The following is an 8,852-nucleotide window of genomic DNA, read 5'->3' as shown; positions in this document are numbered from 1 at the left end:
CAGGGTTTTTACTCACTTCAGGTGGCAGGGTGAGTAACCCGGGCGTAGCTGGGATGAACCAGGCGGGAACCAGGTGTCCTTCAGGCTGACTTGTGAGGGTGACTACTAACTCGCCTTCCTTAGCCCTTTTTGGTTTGGGGTGACCCCGACTTTTAGTCCCTATGGGGGTCACCCAGGGAAGTTGCTGAAGCCTCACTCCCCTTCGTTTGCCGTGTGCTTGTTGCCTGGGCCAGATCACTCCAGCTTCTTGCCTCCTGTGAGCTATGGGCCCTAACTGTGGCTACGTGGCTGCGGCTTTTGTGGTGTTGTGGCGTGGGCTTTGAGAGCCCCACACCGGCAGGTTTAGCAAAAGAAAGCTGGATCTATCTCCGCTTCGGGATCTGCCGCCCGTTTGGGCCTGGTACTCCCTAGCAGTCTCCTTACTTCCCACTCTGTGCTCTCTCTTTAGCTGGAGATGGGTTTCGGGTAGCACTCCTAGTTGACCGTTCTCCCCCGTCGGTAGCCACTGCGCGGACGCTGTCAGACTCCAGCAGCCCAGGGGAAGGGGTCAGCTCCTCTCGGAGCTCCCTGGACTCTGCACTGAACTGGCTCACTGCTCCTCCTCTCCTGTTCTTGCCTACGCCACCTAGCAACCAGATTCTCTTACCACACCCCTTGAGAGGAGATGGAGGCTTTTGGCCCCCTCCACTATTCCAGTGAAGGTCAAGGCTTTTCCCCCTCCTGGGATCCCCAGGGGTCCTCTCATGGGTACATGTGTGAGAGCTGATTACTATGCGCCTGTGTACCACACCCCTGTCAGCCTTCTGGATTACCTGTATTGTACTGTCCCCAGCATGGGTGCAGCACTCAGTGGTGCCTGACCAGGTCAGGGGCGCCACACATAGCCACCTCTTTTTCAAGGGACCAAAAGTAATTGGACAAGGGACTCTAAGGGCTGCAATTAACTCTGAAGGCGTCTCCCTCGTTAACCTGTAATCAATGAAGTAGTTAAAAGGTCTGGGGTTGATTACAGGTGTGTGGTTTTGCATTTGGAAGTTGTTGCTGTGACCAGACAACATGCGGTCTAAGGAACTCTCAATTGAGGTGAAGCAGAACATCCTGAGGCTGAAAAAAAAGAAAAAATCCTTCAGAGAGATAGCAGACATGCTTGGAGTAGCAAAATCAACAGTCGGGTACATTCTGAGAAAAAAGGAATTGACTGGTGAGCTTGGGAACTCAAAAAGGCCTGGGCGTCCACGGATGACAACAGTGGTGGATGATCGCCGCATACTTTCTTTGGTGAAGAAGAACCCGTTCACAACATCAACTGAAGTCCAGAACACTCTCAGTGAAGTAGGTGTATCTGTCTCTAAGTCAACAGTAAAGAGAAGACTCCATGAAAGTAAATACAAAGGGTTCACATCTAGATGCAAACCATTCATCAATTCCAAAAATAGACAGGCCAGAGTTAAATTTGCTGAAAAACACCTCATGAAGCCAGCTCAGTTCTGAAAAAGTATTCTATGGACAGATGAGACAAAGATCAACCTGTACCAGAATGATGGGAAGAAAAAAGTTTGGAGAAGAAAGGGAACGGCACATGATCCAAGGCACACTACATCCTCTGTAAAACATGGTGGAGGCAACGTCATGGCATGGGCATGCATGGCTTTCAATGGCACTGGGTCACTTGTGTTTATTGATGACATAACAGCAGACAAGAGTAGCCGGATGAATTCTGAAGTGTACTGGGATATACTTTCAGCCCAGATTCAGCCAAATGCCACAAAGTTGATCGGACGGCGCTTCATAGTACAGATGACCCCAAGCATGACCCCAAGCATACAGCCAAAGCTACCCAGGAGTTCATGAGTGCAAAAAAGTGGAACATTCTGCAATGGCCAAGTCAATCACCAGATCTTAACCCAATTGAGCATGCATTTCACTTGCTCAAATCCAGACTTAAGACGGAAAGACCCACAAACAAGCAAGACCTGAAGGCTGCGGCTGTAAAGGCCTGGCAAAGCATTAAGAAGGAGGAAACCCAGCGTTTGGTGATGTCGATGGGTTCCAGACTTAAGGCAGTGATTGCCTCCAAAGGATTCGCAACAAAATATTGAAAATAAAAAATTTTTTTTGGGTTTGGTTTATTTGTCCAATTACTTTTGACCTCCTAAAATGTGGAGTGTAAAGAAATGTGACAATTCCTACAATTTCTATCAGATATTTTTGTTCAAACCTTCAAATTAAACGTTACAATCTGCACTTGAATTCTGTTGTAGAGGTTTCATTTCAAATCCAATGTGGTGGCATGCAGAGCCCAACTCGCCAAAATTGTGTCACTGTCCAAATATTTCTGGAACTGTATGGAGAAGCAATAGATAAATCATTCAAAGGACAGATTATCTTATTATACTGGACAAATGATTCATATACTAGGCCTTCACACATATAGTCAGCCTAACTAGAACAGATAGGTGTTTTGGTACCAAAACATAAAGTGTAGCATGCACGCAGTCCTGGGCCCAGCCTACCGTATCCGGGTACTATGGTGTCCAGTTGCCATTATAAGAGATTTGGAGATCCTCTCACAGAGACCAGTATAGCCAGCAACTACAGAACAGTGATCTCCGGCACAAGATGCTGCTTAAGTGTTTCTGTGGCAGCTCCTTTTCGTTGCGCACACCTCTCACTTTCCCTTCAGCTCACACACAGCACCTCCTCCGCTCTGTAAGTCCACAGCCGAAGTCTGTTGAGATGTTGCTATAGTAACCAGTGAAATGCAGATGCAAAACAGCGGCCTCTTGTGGCTGGTCAGTAACAATGCATACAATGAACAGTAAATAAGCATTTCACAGTGGGTAAAGGTCATTAATACACTATCACCCTCTCACATGGTGACCAAACAAGCACTATTATTGTTTTTATTGTGCGTATATATATTGCTGGATCGGACTTTTGTGAACATGGCAATACTAAATGTGTATTTTTTTATGTTTTTAATGGGCAAAAAGGTTGGTGGTTCAAAGATTTATATTTTTTAATTCTTCTTAAAAACTTTTTTCTTTTTACTTTATTTGGTAGACCCATGTACGTGACTTAAAGCTACAATCATCAGATCAGTTGTACTATATACTGTAATGCTATTGTTCTGTGGTATTTAGTTGAAATTTCAGTTTCCTTTGAAGCCCACCATAAACATGAGCTTCAAAAAAGGATTAAAGGGTGGCACTGCAGAAAAATTGAACCCTGTTGTGGCGCTGAGGAGAAATTGAACACTGATTATCAGTATAGGGTCATCAAAGGGAATAAATTGTGATCACCACATTGTTAACCCCTTTGCGACATCGTCAATTTTTGATTTTGCATTTTTATTTTTTTTCCCCCTCTTCCCAAAGCCATACTTTTTTTTTAATTATTTGTCCACATAAACATATGAGGGCTTCTTTTTTTGCGGGACTTGATGTAGTTTTGAATCAATTCATTTTACCACATAGTATACTATAAGGCTAGGAACGCACTTTGCGTTCACCTACTTGCAGTTTAGAACGCACGTTTTGGGCTTAATTGATTTGACCAAAGTTGCCTTTTTCAGAAATTTAGCGCTGCAAATGCATGCGTTTTTGCCGCGTATTTGATGCGTTTTCAGCGCTTTTTATCTGCGTTTCCACCTGCGTTCTGATAGTTGCGTTTTGAACATAAAGTAACTGCTTAATAAAGTTTAAATAGTCAAAATTTTTGAAACAATGGTAAAAAAAAAATCAAATCTATAATCATTGAAAAAATCATGAAATTAAATTATGTTCATTAAATTATTGCGGTAATATGATATTTTATGGAAAAATTGCAATAAAGTATTAATTTCCTTAATTTAAATTGTCGGACTATGTAAAGGGACATATGAAATCATTATTTTAATGATCAAAAAGCATGCGTTTTGGTAGTCCAAAACGCATGCTTTCTGCAATGAAAAAGCAGGTAAAATGCAGGAATTTGAAGAAATCTTGTTTTTTGCCATTTCTCATTGACTCCAATGTTAGCAAAACGCACTGAAAATGGCAAAAATAACTGACATGTTACTTCTTTGAACGCATGGTTTTTGCCACAAAATATGCAAATTAAATGCAGCATTTAGAAACGCAAAGTGGGGTCGGAAAATCCAATTTTTACATAGACTTTGCTGGTAAATCAAAACGCATGCCTTTTGGCATGAAAAAGGTGCTTCCCAAAATGGACCTAAAAACCACCTAAAACGCAAGTAAAAAAGCAAAGTGCGTTCCTAGCCTAAGAAAGCAAAAAATTTCCAAATGTGGAGACATTACGAAAAAAAACACAATTGACGTTTTTTTTTTTTTAAAATTGTTTTCACGGTGTACATGTTATGGTAAAAATATGATTTTCCTCATCAGTATTAATACAGTGATACCAAACATATCTAGTTTTATTTTATTATTTTAATGGTGAAAAAAATGAGAAACTTGCAAAAAAAAAAAAAATTGGGGGGGGGGGGAGTTGTGTCACAATTTTACAAGACCTGTAATGTTTTTAGTTTGATGCAGTCGTGTGATATCTCATTTTTTGCATGACAAAACGACTTTTTTTTATTGATACCATTTTAGAAGTGATTTGATGTTTTGATCGCTTGTTCCGACATTTTTTGTGGTACTGCAGTCACTATAAAAGACTTAAAAAAAAATTCAAGAAAGCCAAAATTAAGTGTTTACTGATCTAATTAATAGTTTCTATTTTTTTTTTTATAGATTTCAATTTTCTGAACACATCCAAACCACATATCTGTATTTTATTTATCTTTATTTTTAATGGGGCAAAAGGGGGGTGATTTGAACTTTTTTACTTCACAGTTGTTAAGGGTTCCCTTAGGAGACTATAACCTGTTATTGTCTGATCACTTGTGCTTATTTAATCGTATGAACGTATATCTTACCATCATATAAAAATAAACACCAGACAATAGACAATGATTGAAAAATATCAAAAGGATAAAAATCAAAGTCGAATATCAAGATTTTCTATGTATGCAATAGCGTTATCATTTACACTATAGAAATCCTTCTTGTCGCCATGGACATACTGTGCCCTCCATACTGTGCCCTCACACTGGCCACCATGCTGCCCCTTCTCTATACTGCTTATCCCCCCTCCCCCACTACCCAGTCTCTATTCTATGCCCCTCACACTTTTCTTTCCCAATACTGTCCAATTACAATTGTCTCCCACCATACTGCTGCCTCACACTTTCCAATGGTGCCCCCCTGATTGCTGTGCAGGGGCAGATATGCCGCATGCCCCCCAAAGGTACGCCCCTGTACAGTGTACAGGAGAATACATGACTGGTACACGCAGGGCCGGCTCCAAGTTTTTGTGGGCCCTGGGCGAAAGAGTCTCAGTGGGCCCCATCCACACATAGACATGCACAGATACATACACATACAGGCATACGTACACATACTGTATATATTTAAATAGAAATTCACAAAAACACATAAATAGACATAAATCTAGACACAGTCATATACACTGACATACATAGATACACATTATACATGCACACACAGATACATTTTTATGTTTTTATATATATTTTTAATATTGGGAAGCCGGCAACAGTATCATTCACATCCCCGCTTGTCTCCATCCAGCTCCTCCAGGGCATGTGTCTATGCCACGCTGATTGGTGGCAGTCACTAAAGGACATGGCCGCACATAGAGCACACTAACACCGATGTATATACACATCACAAGAGAGGCCGGGGACATTCACATTACTGGGGGGCATACATATTACTGAGGAAAGGGGTATATAGCAATGGAGGGCATATAGCTCTAGAGGGGGGCAGTGGCTCTGAGGTGGGGGGACAAACAGCTCTGAGATAGGAGTGACATGCAGCTCTGGGGGTATACAGCTCTGGGGTAGAGAGGACATACAACTCTGGGGTATAGTATTATGCAGCCCCCATAATTCTCCATATAGTATTATGAAGCTCCCATAGTCCTCCATATACTATTATGCAGCCCCCATGTGTAGCACTATTCAGCCCCCATGTGGTACTATGCAGCCCCCAAAAGGCATTATGCATCACGCATATGGCATTATGCATCCCCCATATGGCATTATGCAGCCCCCATATGGCATTATGCAGCCCCCATATGGCATTATGCAGCCCCCATATGGCACTATTCAGCCCCCATATTACATTAAGCAGCCCCCCATATAGTACAATGCACACCCATATAGCATTAGGCACCCTCATGTAGTACACAGCCCCTATATAGCACAGAGCAGACCCAGGTAGCATTAGGCATCCTCACGTAGTACACATCCCCTATATAGCACAGTGCAGAGCCAGATAGTATTAGGCATCTTCATGTAGTATACAGCCCCTATATAGCACAGTGCAGTACCAGACAGCATTAGGCATCCTCACGTAGTATACAGCCCGTAAATAGCAAAATGCAGACCCAGATAGCATTAGGCATCCTCATATAGTGTACAGCCCCTATATACCACAGTGCAGAGCCAGATAGCATTAGACACTCTCAGGTAGTTTACAGCCCGTATATAGCACAATGCAGACCAGATAGCATTAGGCACCTTCATGTAGTATACAGCCCCTATATAGCACAGTGCAGAACCAGATAGCATTAGGCACTTTCATGTAGTATACAGCCCATATATAGCACAGTGCAGAACCAGATAGCATTAGGCACTCTCACGTAGTACACAGCCCCTATATAGCACAGTGCAGAACCAGATAGCATTAGGCACTTTCATGTAGTATACAGCCCATATATAGCACAGTGCAGAACCAGATAGCATTAGGCACCCTCATGTAGTATACAGCCGCCATATCATTTAATACACCCCCATGGTCGTCTGGCCACAGTGATTGTACATACTCACTGCTCCTCGTTCCCCGGCTCCTCCGGTCTCCTCGGCGCGTCCATTGCTGTCGCTCGCTCTGACCTCTCAGCAGGCGCGCAGTGATTACATCACCACACTCTGCTGCAGAGCTGTCAGAGGCAGACAGACACAGCGAGGAGAATCATGAGAGAGAGCGCGCCGCTCCATCTCATCATTGCTCTCAATTGTATCGGCAGCTGCAATGCTGATACAATTGAAAGCGCAATCCTTGGTGGGGGGAAGCAGCGCGGGCACCGGGCCCCCCTGACTAGCGGTATGCCACTTCTGCCACCGCGAGTGGGCCCCCCCGGCAATTGATCGGGTTTACTGTGATACAGACACCAGATGTTATAGAATATACACATTATTACATACCATCTGATGTGTGTACACAGTATATCACACTAATCTGTACACTGGATGTGGTATACCATATACACAGATATACAATATCCTGCACTGATCACACCTGGGCCTACAGGACCTCACATATTCTATATGTAATATGGGCCATATAGTGTAATCTGTGCTGCAGGCTCAGATGTGATCAGTGCAGGATCTGTGTAGTGATGTCTGTGCTGGAGATCAGTGTGGGTTATTGCAGGGGAGGGATGAGGCTGGAGCCGATGACCTGGCACTGACAGCCCGACCTGATGACCCGGCACTGACAGCCCGACCTGATGACCTGGCACTGACAGCCCGAACTGGTCTGCAGCAGTTCACACTCCGGCAATAACTCACACTGATCCCGAGCAGAGTAGCCGCTGACACTATGGAATCCCGTCTGGTGTTATCAGCGGCGTTCTGTTCCCTCCTCACTGCAGCCTCCTGCCCGCCACCATGATGGATGACCTCACACTCACCGTGATCCACCGAGGCCTCCGCTCCGGTCCTCCCACAAGCTCCTCTCCGGCAGGAAGAAGCATCAGCAGCAGGCGCGCGGTTACGTCATCCCAGCAGACGCAGCCCACACAGCATGCAGTGGGCGTGTCTGCAGCACAGTGACGGCCGGGATTGAAATTCTTTAAAGGTACAGTGTGGTCCTGAACCACTGCAGCGTTAATAAAATGGCACCCACACTGATGGTGGTGGCGGCCCCCTCAGAAGCTCTTGTGGTGGGGGCCCCGGGGCTGGAGCCCTGCCTGCCCCGCCTATAATCCGGCCCTGGTGACCATATTGGCATATCTTCAAAGCAGAGTAGATCCATTAACTCTTACCTAATGGCAGAACATTGGACAGAAGAAGATAGGAACCATCTCTATAATTTGGCATTACTTGCAAAGGCAGACAGTTAACATAGTGAGGTATCCGACAGCTCTGTTACCGCTAAAAAGCCCAGACATGATAACTTTGGAGCATATGCCCACAGTCTAAAAACATGCCTGAGCTCATGCACCTGAAATTACTTCTTACTGGACTAGGGCATCTTAAGCCCGCTTTACACGCTACAATATATCTTACGATGTGTCGGCGGGGTCACATTGTAAGTGACGCACATCCGGCATCGTAAGGTATATTGTAGCGTGTAACAGCTACGTGCGATTGCGAATGAACGGTAAAACGTTCATCGCATGCACGTCGTTCAATTTCTAAAAATTGAACGTGCGGTTGTTCAATGTTCCCGAGGTAGCACACATCACTGTGTGTGACACCCCGGGAACGATGAACAGATCTTACCTGCGTCCTGTGGCTCCCGGCTGGCTATGCGGAAGGAAGGAGGTGGGCGGGATTTTAACGTCCCACTCATCTCCGCCCCTCCGCTTCTGCTGGCCGGCTGCCGCGTGACGTCGCTGTGACGCCGAACGTCCCTCCCACTCCAGGAAGTGGACGTTTGACACTCACATCAAGGTCGTATGGACGGGTAAGTACGTGTGACAAGAAATAATCGTTTGTAGAACACGTTCAACAAATTGAACGTGCTGCACACATACAATGGGGGCGGTTACGATCG

The sequence above is a fragment of the Anomaloglossus baeobatrachus genome, chromosome 1, assembly GCF_048569485.1.
Source record: "Anomaloglossus baeobatrachus isolate aAnoBae1 chromosome 1, aAnoBae1.hap1, whole genome shotgun sequence".
Classification (NCBI taxonomy): Eukaryota; Metazoa; Chordata; class Amphibia; order Anura; family Aromobatidae; genus Anomaloglossus; species Anomaloglossus baeobatrachus.
The sequence above is the reverse complement of the archived record's forward strand: the minus strand, read 5'-3'. Positions refer to the sequence as shown.